Raw genomic sequence first — 13,803 nt, forward strand, 5'->3', positions numbered from 1 at the left:
GGCTTCAACCACCAGTCCAACCACCAGTCAATCCAAGAGTCCAAACACCACTCCATCCACCAGTCCAACCACCAGTCAATCCACCAGTCCAACCACCACTCCATCCACCAGTCCAACCACCAGTCCATCCACCAATCCAACCACCAGTCCAACCACCAGTCCATCCACCAGTCCAACCACCAGTCCATCCACCAGTCCAACCACCAGTCCAACCACCAGTCCAACCACCAGTCCAAACACCAGTCCAACCACCAGTCCATCCACCAGTCCAACCTAGTCCAACCACCAGTTCACCCTAGTCCAACCACCGTCCAACCACCAGTCCATCCACCAGTCCAACCACCAGTTTACCCTAGTCCAACCACCAGTCCAACCACCAGTTCACCCCAGTCTAACCACCAGTTCACCCTAGTCCAACCACCGGTCCATCCACCAGTTCACCCCAGTCCAACCACCAGTTCACCCTAGTCCAACCACCGTCCAACCACCAGTCCATCCACCAGTCCAACCACCAGTTCACCCCAGTCCAACCACCAGTTCACCCCAGTCCAACCACCACTTCACCCCAGTCCAACCACCAGTTCACCCCAGTCCAACCATCTGTTCCCCCCAGTTCAACCACCAGTTCACCCCAGTCCAACCACCAGTCCAACCACCAGTTCACCCCAGTCAAACCACCAGTTCACCCCAGTCAAACCACCAGTTCACCCCAGTACAACCACCAGTTCACCCCAGTCCAACCACCAGTCCAACCACCAGTTCACCCCAGTCAAACCACCAGTTCACCCCAGTCCAACCACCAGTTCACCCCAGTCCAACCACCAGTTCACCCACCCCAGTTCACCCCAGTCCAACCACCAGTCCAACCACCAGTTCAACCCAGTCCAACCACCAGTTCACCCCAGTACAACCACCAGTTCACCCCAGTCCAACCACCAGTTCCCCCCAGTTCAACCACCAGTTCACCCCAGTCAAACACCAGCCATCTGCTCCTCTCTACCATACATTTAAGGCCTCCTGGGTAATTGGACCCAAGGGGAAACAGAGTATAGAGGCGTGGAGACAGCATACATCTGAAATCCAGCTACACACACACATGCATGCGTGCACACACAAACACACACATACATTCACTCAAAGGGGAGAGAAGAGGGGGCATTGTGGACACAGCCACAAACAAAATAATATCAGCCCCCCCCACTGTCAGAGGTCTGTCTCTGTGTAACGTGACTGTTCGGAAGGTTGGGTCTGGGGCCAGTGCTGGATCTGGTAAAATGCTAATCTTTTGTTATTCAGAACATGGACTGTTCCTTTTAAGTGGAGCTACCACGGGGCCAGCCAAGGTCTTTATATTATAGTGGAGCTACCACTGGGCCAGCCAGGGTCTTTATAGTGGAGCTACCACTGGGCCAGCCAGGGTCTTTATAGTGGAGCTACCATGGGGCCAGCCAAGTTCTTTATAGTGGAGCTACCACTGGGCCAGCCAAGGTCTTTATATTATAGTGGAGCTACCACTGGGCCAGCCAGGGTCTTTATAGTGGAGCTACCACTGGGCCAGCCAGGGTCTTTATAGTGGAGCTACCACTGGGCCAGCCAGGATCTTTATGGTGGAGCTACCACTGGGCCAGCCAAGGTCTTTATAGTGGAGCTACCACTGGGGCCAGCCAGGGTCTTTATAGTGGAGCTACCACTGGGCCAGCCAGGGTCTTTATAGTGGAGCTACCACTGGGCCAGCCAAGGTCTTTATAGTGGAGCTACCACAGGGCCAGCCAGGGTCTTTATAGTGGAGCTACCACTGGGCCAGCCAGGGTCTTTGTAGTGGAGCTACCACTGGGCCAGCCAGGGTCTTTATAGTGGAGCTACCACGGGGCCAGCCAGGGTCTTTATAGTGGAGCTTCCACTGGGCCAGCCAGGGTCTTTATAGTGGAGCTACCACTGGGCCAGCCAGGGTCTTTATAGTGGAGCTACCACTGGGCCAGCCAGAGTCTTAATGGTGGAGCTACCACTGGGCCAACCAGAGTCTTAATGGTGGAGCTACCACTGGGCCAACCAGAGTCTTAATGGTGGAGCTACCACTGGGCCAGCCAGAGTCTTAATGGTGGAGCTACCACTGGGCCAGGAATGTGAGTCTGGAAGCTATGATAATGCTGCCCCAGCCCATTCCCAGTGCCATGTGTATCTCCCTGTGACCAAGCCTTAACCCTGCAGATAAGATGCCAGAGGCCACATTAACATCACTGAGGCCCCGCAAAAGCTCCAGAGAAAAGAGTTTGATCCACCACTGAAACGTCACACATGCAGGCCTGGAGCAGAACGAACAGGGCTTTACTCTGCAAACTACTTACTTAGTATTTTCCTCTGAATGTCATCTAATGCCCACAAACAAAAATTGTTGATCAATAAATAAACTGTTGATCAATAAAGAGAGTATGTATTGTTGTGAGCCACCTCTCAGTCAACGAAAAATGCAACCTAATACACTGCTTAATAGTCTTGGAGCAGGAGAAAGGATGGCGATAGGCATTAAGACTGCAGTGCCAGGTGTGTGTTTGTACAAGGCTGTGCCTGCCTACCTTTGTCATGGCTAACTGCAGTATGGGACTCAGAAATACAGTAGTCACAGCAGCATAGTAGATGTGTAGTTCTTTGTTCAGCTGGGTGTCCCACCTCGTACCTGTATACCCTGGGGAGGGGACACACTGTATCCCAGCCTGGTCCCCTGTTAAAAGGACACACTGTACCCCAGCCTGGTCCCCTGCTAAAAGGACACACTGTACCCCAGCCTGGTCCCCTGCTAAAAGGACACACTGTACCCCAGCCTGGTCCCCTGCTAAAAGGACACACTGTACCCCAGCCTGGTCTCCTGTTAAAAGGGCACACTAGGGGAGAAACCTAACAGTCAGCAACAAAACACTTCAAAAACCTGAGTGTGTGTTCCTCTTAGCATGGGTCAGGCAGATCAGACAGTGGTGCACTGACCCCAGAACAGGGCCATTGTCTGTTCCTCTCTCACCTAATTTGGGCTAATTCCCTCCATTTCACTGTCATTGATTAGCGATCAGGCCTGGTGTCCAGGGCCTAAGTGGGGCCACAGACAGGGGCTTGTAAGGGAAGGAGTGGGGAAGCTCAATCAGCTCATGGTGTCCACCTTCCATTGATCTAATCTCCATGGCTTTGTGTAGCTGCTCCCCTATACATCTGCTGTTGGTTGTGAAACGAGTAAATCCATGTGGCCAGCCATTTTGCTTTTTCTATTCAGTAATGAAACTACTCTCCCCTGCTTCTCTGTCCCTGGCTTTCCCCACCTCCATTAGCAGTGTTAGGGAAGGTAAACACCAACTCAGTCTAGCCTTGCAGCCAGTGTCTCTTAAGGTGTTGGAGTGTATGGGTTCATGTTACTATTGTGGTGCTAAGTGAGTTAACTTCTTCGAGATAGGGGGCGCTCTTTTAATTTTTGGATAAAAAACGTTCCCGTTTTAAACAAGATATTTTGTCACGAAAAGATGCTCGACTATGCATGTAATTGACAGCTTTTGAGAGAAAAAACTCTGACGTTTCCAAAACTGCAAAGATATTATCTGTGAGTGCCCCAGAACTAATGCTACAGGCGAAACCAAGATGAAGTTTCATACAGGAAATGCCCCAGATTCTGAAGGCGCTGTGTTCCAATGTCTCCTTATATGGCTGTGAATGCGCCAGGAATGAGCCTGCCCTTTCTGTCGTTTCTCCAAGGTGTCTGCTGCATTGTGACGTATTTGTAGGTATATCATTGGAAGATTGACCATAAGAGACTACCTTTACCAGGTGCCTGCCCGGTGTCCTGTGTCGAAATTATTGCGTAATCTCTAGGTCCATGCGCGTTCCATTTCTTCAGAAGAGAAAGTCAACTGCCACGAAGGATTTATCATCGATAGATATGTGAAAAACACCTTGAGGATTGATTCTAAACATCGTTTGCCATGTTTCTGTCGATATTATGGAGTTAATTTGGAAAAAAGTTTGCGTATTAATGACTTAATTTTTTTTCTTTTTTTTAACCTTTTTTTTTCTTACCCAAACGTGATGAAGAAAACGGAGCGATTTTGTCAACACAAAGAATATTTTTGTAAAAACGGAACATTTGCTATCTAACTGAGAGTCTCCTCATTGAAAACATCTGAAGTTCTTCAAAGGTAAATTATTTTATTTGAATGCTTTTCTGTTTTTTGTGAAAATGTTGCCTGCTGAATGCTAACGCTAAATGCTATGCTAAATGCTACGCTAGCTATGAATACTGTTACACAAATGCTTGTTTTGATATGGTTGAGAAACATATTTTGAAAATCTGAGATGACAGTGTTGTTAACAAAAGGCTAAGCTTGAGAGCTAGCATATTGATTTCATTTCATTTGCGATTTTCATGAATAGTTAACGTTGCATTATGGTAATGGGCTTGAGGCTGTAGTCACGATCCCGGATCCGGGATGGCTCGACGCAAGAAGTTAATGAATGAGGTACTGATTTACATGATGACATATATAAATGGGGGGTTGAGATAAGGACTTGGAGACCCTCTCTCCCCCAGATGGAGTGCCAACAACACATTCATTCCTCTCTCATTGGAGCATCTGCTTCCCCCACAATCCACTGGGCCCACAGGAGCTCTACACCCAAACCAACGTCCAGGCGCCACGCCAGAACTGTGGAGACTCGATTAGATTTATATCAGTCTGATTTATTTTAATCTAATTTAATTTCCAAACTAGTACCTTCTAATCAGTTAAACCTTAAGTCTCTGTCTGCTATCCTGTATCCTGTGGACATTTACCAAGCAGATGCATCCACTATTGTCCTTTCCCTGCCAGGCAAACCAGAGCTGCGTAGATGGAAGGAGAGAGTGGCAAATGTGACTGGTCAGACTGACCTTCCTGTCCAGCAGAGGGATGGCTATGCTAATATATATTCATACAGTAGTAAAACTGAAAATACCGCAAGAATCCATCCGTGTACATGTAAATGAAACGGATCAATGGGAAAATTGCAAAAGATTTAACACCTGTGAAATGAAGCCATATGAAACAGCTGAGTAGCTGCAATGAACACCCGCACACACACACACACACACACACACACACACACACACACACACACACACACACACACACACACACACACACACACACACACACACACACACACACACACACACACACACACACACACACACACACACAGTGGTGTCCCCCAGCACCACAGTCCCCTTGCTCCCCTCCTCCCTGTGCAATGCCCCTAGCCCCAGCTAGATCCAGAGACAGAGAGGATCAAAGTGAAAGGCTAATGCATCTTCCCATCAGCCACCAGGCCATACAGCTCACCAGCCTCCCGACTCACAGGAGAGAAAGTCAATTTGCTGCTTCCTATTGGTTCCCCCTTCTCACTCCTTTTACGGTAAATGGGCTTTCTGTTGCCCTCTTAATGTGATCATTGGTGCTGTGCAATCAAGTGCTCTCTGAGCTGAGGCGAGTGCACTTCACAGGGTCTCAGGGCACATGTTCCAATCAAATACCTGTCTTTCCCCTGCTCTGCAATAACACCGCCATTACTTTACACCAGCAGCGCGCCGTGGTGCGCTGGGTGGAGCAGCCGGTCATCCACTCCTCAACTAAAGCACAGACCAGGCAGCAAACAGACAAGCACAGAGGAGAGAGAGAAAGAGGGGAGGATATGAGGGATGACTGCACCCACTGACTCCTCTTCTGTCTTTTAACTGCAGGGGTTTGACCCAGATTGGAAATATTTCTCAGACGTTGTTGCAGTGGTCTAAATGGATCTGCCAACTTTGTCTTAATCCTGTGGCTCAGATCTAGCAGGGCCTTTCTTCACCATAGATGTGTTAGCAAAACATATATTGACTGCCAAGAAGTCATAAACCGAATCATTAAAACAAATCCCCGAAAACACATTGACACATAAAAACCTCCAGCACACCTCCATTTGTTATGAGAAGTTTTTACATCTTCCTTTTGGAGCCAGAATGTTATCGCGGTTTGGCCAAAGCCAGACTATAAACATCTGTTTAAAACCTCTTAAGGATCAGACCATTTTTTTCAATTTTCGCCTAAAATGACATACCCAAACCTAACTGCCTGTAGCTCAGGACCTGAAGCAAGGACATGCACATTCTTGATATCATTTGAAAGGACACACTTTGAAGTTTGTGGAAATGTAAAAGTAATGTCGGAGAATATATAATACAAAGAAAAAAACTACCTTTTTTGTATTTTTTCTGTACCATCATCTTTGAAATGCAAGAGAAAGGCCATAATGTATTATTCCAGCCCAGGCACATTTTAGATTTTGGCCACTAGATGATAGCAAAGTTTTAGACTGATCCAAAGAACCATTGTATTTCTGTTAAATCTTTTCAAGACGGCCCAAACTTGCCTAATTGTTTTTTTAATAACTTTTCAAGTTCAAAACTGTGCACTCTCCTCAAACAATAGCATTGTATTATTTCACTGTAATAGCTACTTTAAATTGGACAGTGCAATTAGATTAACAATAATTGAAGCTTTCTGCCAATATCAGATATGTCTATGTCCTGGGAAATGTTCTTGTTAATCGATCCTGTAGAGGTTAACTACATGTGTGCGTGAGCGCATCTCTCTATCTCCTCTCTCACTGCTGAGGAAAGAGCAGGCTATATCAGCCACAGGTGGCCGCTGCCACCTTAATTAGGGAGGACGGGCTCATATGTAGTAATGGCTGGAACGGTTAATGAAATGCTATCCAACACGCCAAACACATGGTTTCCAGGTCTTTGATGCCATTCCATTAACTCCATTCCAGCCATTATTACGAGCCGTTATCCCCTCAGCAGGTTACATCAGCAGCATATCTACCCCACTCAGTGACCACACAAGAAGCAGTTCTCTTTATATCATCTTCAGCACATATTTATTCATATGTAGACCAGAAGGTTGGGCCTTTGATCATCTTGTTGTAATTATTTTTATTAGCTCCCAGGAGAATTCACAGCCCACCAACCAAATCAATAGCCACACCAGTCTCCTCCAGGGCAGGTAGGAAGGGCTCCCCAAAGATACATCAGTTATTCTGCCAACAGACAGGAGCGTGTGCAGATCACAGGTATCCAAGGGCAACCTCGGACCCAAGACTTCCAGTGTTCCAGTCACTGAAGCTCCATAAACCACCAACTAGTAACCCTGGCCGAGACTACATCAGCTATGGGGTTAGGACTGAAGATGTGTGACACATTTAGAATGAGGCATCCATTCTACATGAGATGTTAGCTGAATGCAAATGAATATAACATTATTTACAGTAAAAAAAATAGTATTTATTAAATATTGATTGTCTAATCTTGGTTGTCTACTCTGTCCATCTCTCCCTACTCTCCCTGTACCTCATTCATTATTTTTCCCTCTCTGTCCTGCCAGTGTCCTGTCCCTGGTGTGTAGGGTGACAGGGCCATATCTGTCATGTCATCAGAGGGGGATGTGAGCGGGCGGTGGGGGGAAACTAGAGGTGGCGATGGGATGATGTTACTGGCTGCCTCACGCCTCTGTGCTGACCTGCCGAGTCACCCTGCACATGGCCCCCTCAGCCCCCTCCGCTACCCAGATTCATCTTCTTAAGGGGAGCTGTCAACGGCGTCACACCACACTGGCCCTAACACAGTCTCCCAGACACTAGGGCTTTGACAATACCTGTATCGTAATATTTTTTTTCCATGGTAAAAACGAAAAAATAAAGCAGACCAATCTCTTTGGTCCTTTAAAAACCTGCTGTATGTAAAATATTGCGTGCTATAGCTTGGAAGATATTAAATTACTCTGGATGAGAACATAATGATCTTTGTTCCCAGCATTAGGGCTTTTTTCCTAAAAAGTTAAATCCGCTTTGTAGTTTGTTTCCTTGCCACGATACTAACGAGTATCGTGATACTGGTATCGTCCTGGCTCTACCTGACACAGCTCATCTCTAGGAGACATCCATACATAACACAGCAGCTCATCTCAAAGAACACAGCAACCTGTTATCTCCTCTGGAATCTGGCCTATCCCACAGATTCTAACGAACAAACCCCTGAAGACAGGAATGCGACCACATCCTTTCACTGCAGCAGTATAAACAGAGAGACATGAAGAGGGAGAGGAAGAGAGAGAAAAAGAGAGAAAGAGAGCTGACTCGCTGCCAGTGAGCTCACAGGTGCAAAGCAGATTCCACCGCCATCCACTGCAGCGAAGGTAGGGAGGCAGGCAGGAAGAGAGGTAGGCAGGAAGAGAGGTAGGCAGGCAGGAAGAGAAGTAGGCAGGCAGGAAGAGAGGTAGGCAGGCAGGAAGAGAAGTAGGCAGGCAGGAAGAGAGGTAGGAAGGCAGGAAGAGAGGTAGGCAGGCAGGAAGAGAGTAGGCAGGCAGGAAGAGGTAGGCAGGCAGGAAGAGAGGTAGGCAGGCAGGAAGAGAGGTAGGCAGGCAGGAAGAGAGTAGGCAGGCAGGAAGAGAGGTAGGCAGGCAGGAAGAGAGGTAGGCAGGCAGGAAGAGAAGTAGGCAGGCAGGAAGAGAAGTAGGCAGGCAGGAAGAGAAGTAGGCAGGCAGGAAGAGAGTAGGAAGGCAGGAAGAGAAGTAGGCAGGCAGGAAGAGAGGTAGGCAGGCAGGAAGAGAAGTAGGCAGGAAGGAAGTAGGCAGGCAGGAAGAGAGGTAGGCAGGGAAGAGAGGTAGGCAGGCAGGAAGAGAGGTAGGCAGGCAGGAAGAGAGGTAGGCAGGAAGAGGCAGGCAGGAAGAGAGGTAGGCAGGCAGGAAGAGAGGCAGGAAGAGAAGTAGGCAGGCAGGAAGAGAAGGCAGGAAGAGAGGTAGGCAGGAAGGCAGGAAGAAGAGAGTAGGCAGGCAGGAAGAGAAGTAGGCAGGCAGGAAGAGGCAGGTAGGCTGGCAGGAAGAGAGGTAGGCAGGAAGAGGAAAGAGAGGCAGGAAGAGAAGGCAGGCAGGAAGAATAGGCAGGAAGAGAGGTAGGCAGGCAGGAAGAGAAGTAGGCAGGCAGGTAGGCAGGCAGGAAGCGAGGTAGGCAGGAAGAATAGTAACCTGCAGGAAGAGAAAGAGAGGTAGGCAGGCAGGAAGAAAAGTAGGCTGGCAGGAAGAGAGGAAGGCAGCCAGAGACCCAAGCTGGGCCCTGTTCAAGAGACACACGCTGGGCCCTGTTCAAGAGACACACGCTGGGCCCTGTTAAAGAGACACACGCTGGGCCCTGTTCCACTCGTGCTCTGCACTCTGCCTGAGCCCGTTATTGTTAGGATCTGTACACTGAAAGCACACACTAGACTGTCAGGGTAATTCCAGGAGCTGCCCCAAACCTTCCACAGCAGTAGACATGCTCTCTCTGCCTGTAACAATGATCAGACTGCACTGCACTCTGACTTAGTATTTTGAGCAGCAGTGTCTTATTGACTTTGTATCTGTGTATTTGTCCTTCTCCCCTGCAGTTAGAGTGTATACATAGATGCGTGTGGGAAAGAGAATATTAGATTCTACAGCAATAGGCCAGGCTGATTCACATACCCTGCATTTCATGTAGTTACTCCTCGCTCTCTCTCTCTTCCCCTTTCCCTCTCTCTGCCTCGCTCTCTCTCTCTTCCCCTTTCCCTCTCTCTGCCTCGCTCTCCAAAATCATCCATCTCTCTTCCCCTTTCCCTCTCTCTGCCTCGCTCTCTCTCTCTCTTCCCCTTTCCCTCTCTCTGCCTCGCTCTCTCTCTCTCTTCCCCTTTCCCTCTCTCTGCCTCGCTCTCTCTCTCTCTTCCCCTTCCCCTCTCTCTGCCTTGCTCTCTCTCTTCCCCTTTCCCTCTCTCTGCCTCTCTCTCTCTCTTTCTTCCCCTTTCCCTCTCTCTGCCTCGCTCTCTCTCTCTTCCCCTTTCCCTCTCTCTGCCTCGCTCTCTCTCTCTCTTCCCCTTTCCCTCTCTCTGCCTCGCTCTCTCTCTCTCTTCCCCTTTCCCTCTCTCTGCCTTGCTCTCTCTCTTCCCCTTTCCCTCTCTCTGCCTCGCTCTCTCTCTTTCTCTTTCTCTCTCTCTCTCTCTTCCCCTTTCCATCTCTCTGCCTCGCTCTCTCTCTCTCTTCCCCTTTCCCTCTCTCTGCCTCGCTCTCTCTCTCTCTTCCCCTTTCCCTCTCTCTGCCTCGCTCTCTCTCTCTCTTCCCCTTTCCCTCTCTCTGCCTCGCTCGCTCTCTCTCTCTCTTCCCCTTTCCCTCTCTCTGCCTCGCTTTCTCTCTCTCTTCCCCTTTCCCTCTCTCTGCCTCGCTCTCCAAAATCATCCATCTCTCTTCCCCTTTCCCTCTCTCTGCCTCGCTCTCTCTCTCTCTTCCCCTTTCCCTCCCTCTGCCTCGCTCTCGCTCTCTCTCTCTCTTCCCCTTTCCCTCTCTCTGCCTTGCTCTCTCTCTCTCTTCCCCTTTCCCCTTCTCTGCCTCGCTCTCTCTCTCTCTTCCTCTTTCCCTCTCTCTTCCTCTTTCCCTCTCTCTGCCTCGCTCTCTCTCTCTCTCTCTCTTCCCCTTTCCCTCTCTCTGCCTTGCTCTCTCTCTTCCCCTTTCCCTCTCTCTGCCTCGCTCTCTCTCTCTCTTCCCCTTTCCCCCCCTCTGCCTCGCTCTCTCTCTCTCTTCCCCTTTCCCTCTCTCCCCTTGCTCTCTCTCTCTCTTCCCCTTTCCCTCTCTCTGCCTCGCTCGCTCTCTCTCTCTCTTCCCCTTTCCCTCCCTCTGCCTCACTCTCTCTCTTCCCCTTTCCCTCTCTCTGCCTTGCTATCTCTCTCTCTTCCCCTTTCCCTCCCTCTTCCTCTTTCCCTCTCTCTTCCCCTTTCCCTCTCTCTGCCTCGCTCTCTCTCTTCCCCTTTCCCTCTCTCTGCCTCGCTCTCTCTCTCTCTTCCTCTTTCCCTCTCTCTTCCCCTTTCCCTCTCTCTGCCTTGCTCTCTCTCTTCCCCTTTCCCTTTCTCTGCCTCGCTCTCTCTCTCTCTTCCTCTTTCCCTCTCTCTTCCCCTTTCCCTCTCTCTGCCTCGCTCTCTCTCTCTCTCTCTCTCTCTCCCCTTTCCCTCTCTCTGCCTTGCTCTCTCTCTTCCCCTTTCCCTCTCTCTGCCTCGCTCTCTCTCTCTCTTCCCCTTTCCCCCTCTGCCTCGCTCTCTCTCTCTCTTCCCCTTTCCCTCTCTCTGCCTTGCTCTCTCTCTCTTCCCCTTTCCCTCTCTCTGCCTCGCTCGCTCTCTCCCTCTCTTCCCCTTTCCCTCCCTCTGCCTCACTCTCTCTCTTCCCCTTTCCCTCTCTCTGCCTTGCTATCTCTCTCTCTTCCCCTTTCCCTCTCTCTGCCTCGCTCTCTCTCTCTCTTCCTCTTTCCCTCTCTCTTCCCCTTTCCCTCTCTCTGCCTCGCTCTCTCTCTTCCCCTTTCCCTCTCTCTGCCTTGCTCTCTCTCTTCCCCTTTCCCTCTCTCTGCCTCGCTCTCTCTCTTCCCCTTTCCCTCTCTCTGCCTCGCTCTCCAAAATCATCCATCTCTCTTTCCCTTCGTTCCTGTTCCATAGTCTCTTCGTCAGTTACCATCAACAGTGTGTGGCTGTCTCTTCCTCCAGGAGACGGCCTGTCAAAGCAGAGCTGGGAGTGCTGACTTGAAACGAGGGAATACATGAGAGAGTGGGAAGAAGAAAAGAGGGTGGCTGACTGGAAGTGTATTGATGAGGGTGGTTCTCTCCCTCCCTCTCTCTATCACCCTCTCTCCTTCTCTCCGTCCCTGTTCTGGCTAATTAGTGTGAGGAATCTGGCCTTGTTCTCTGCGGGGCTGTCAGGGTTCTGGCGGGGACACTGAACTGTGTGATGCAGATGAAATGATTTCCAATGTGAGGCCCACTCAAGCATGTACCCTCCTCCCAGTGCTGGTCCCTCCCTCTCCTCATGCAAAGTCTTCAGAGTGGCCCTGTGCCTGGTCATTTGACTGCGTGCCTCTGCTCTTCACGACCATAGATTCACCAGTAACGTTACACACTTCATACACTCCAATGCTGTTGTGTTGCATTATAGGCTCCTCCTTCTGAAACTGACATTCAGAACATGTCCTGTCTGGGTTCACTTTGCTCTGAATGTTCATGTCTGAAATTTAGAAAATACATCTGCAGACGTGTGACTATAAGCTGTGAATTAGTGATTTTTCTGTGTGTGTGTGTGTGTGTGTGTGTGTGTGTGTGTGTGTGTGTGTGTGTGTGTGTGTGTGTGTGTGTGTGTGTGTGTGTGTGTGTGTGTGTGTGTGTGTGTGTGTGTGTGTGTGTGCGTGCGTGCGTGCGTGCGTGCGTGCGTGCGTGCGTGCGTGCGTGCGTGTGTGTGTGTGTGCAGTAGCAGGTGGACTGAATATTGTTTAGCCAATTCCTTACTGTTCTTCTCTAAACAGCCCCTTCATACTGAAGGGAGAGCAATGAAATGAATGACACCGATTGAATCTCCCTCAAGCATTGAAATCTCTTTATTCTTTCTACCTGTATTGCATTGCTGAGCTGAGCAGAGCAGGGCTTGACAAATCGAATAGGGAGAAATAAATAAGGTGTTCATTGCTTCAGAAATGAGGGAGGAGGGGTAGAGGAGAAAGAGGGGGGAGGAGGAGGTGAGAGGGGAGGGGAGGAGGGGATGGAGGAGGGGCGAGGGGATGAGGGGAGAGGGTAGGGAGGAGGAGGTGAGAGGGGAGAAGGGAGGGAAGGAGAGGAGGAAAGGAGGAGAGGGAGGAGGGGAGATGCAGAGGTCAGGTGGCTGTGATACAAAGTGTTGAGAGATGAGTGGATAATTGGAGGTGTGTATGGGAGCCCGACCTGTACTAAACACAGACAGCAATCTGCCTTCACCTGACCTGTACTAAACACAGACAGCAATCTGCCTTCACCTGACCTGTACTAAACACACACAGCAATCTGCCTTCACCTGACCTGTACTAAACACACACAGCAATCTGCCTTCACCTGACCTGTACTAAACACACACAGCAATCTGCCTTCACCTGACCTGTACTAAACACACACAGCAATCTGCCTTCACCTGACCTGTACTAAACACACACAGCAATCTGCCTTCACCTGACCTGTACTAAACACACACAGCAATCTGCCTTCACCTGACCTGTACTAAACACACACAGCAATCTGCCTTCACCTGACCTGTACTAAACACACACAGCAATCTGCCTTCACCTGACCTGTACTAAACACACACAGCAATCTGCCTTCACCTGACCTGTACTAAACACACACAGCAATCTGCCTTCACCTGACCTGTACTAAACACACAGCAATCTGCCTTCACCTGACCTGTACTAAACACACACAGCAATCTGCCTTCACCTGACCTGTACTAAACACACACAGCAATCTTCCTTCACCTGACCTGTACTAAACACACACAGCAATCTGCCTTCACCTGACCGGTACTAAACACACACGGCAATCTGCCTTCACCTGACCTGTACTAAACACACATAGCAATCTGCCTTCACCTGACCTGTACTAAACACACACAGCAATCTGCCTTCACCTGACCTGTACTAAACACACACAGCAATCTGCCTTCACCTGACCTGTACTAAACACACACAGCAATCTGCCTTCACCTGACCTGTACTAAACACACACAGCAATCTGCCTTCACCTGACCTGTACTAAACACAGACAGCAATCTGCCTTCACCTGACCTGTACTAAACACAGACAGCAATCTGCCTTCACCTGACCTGTACTAAACACACACAGCAATCTGCCTTCACCTGACCTGTACTAAACACACACAGCAATCTGCCTTCACCTGACCTGTACTAAACA

The 13,803-nt window shown here is 49.5% G+C and overlaps 1 protein-coding gene across 6 annotated transcripts in view; it reads right to left on the reverse strand.

Annotated features, from left to right (window-relative positions):
- robo2 (roundabout, axon guidance receptor, homolog 2 (Drosophila)) overlaps positions 1-13,803 on the reverse strand; it is a 705,158-nt gene that overhangs the window by 426,337 nt on the left and 265,018 nt on the right. The window lies entirely within an intron of this gene.

The sequence above is a fragment of the Oncorhynchus keta genome, chromosome 18 (genome assembly GCF_023373465.1).
Source record: "Oncorhynchus keta strain PuntledgeMale-10-30-2019 chromosome 18, Oket_V2, whole genome shotgun sequence".
Lineage (NCBI taxonomy): Eukaryota > Metazoa > Chordata > Actinopteri > Salmoniformes > Salmonidae > Oncorhynchus > Oncorhynchus keta.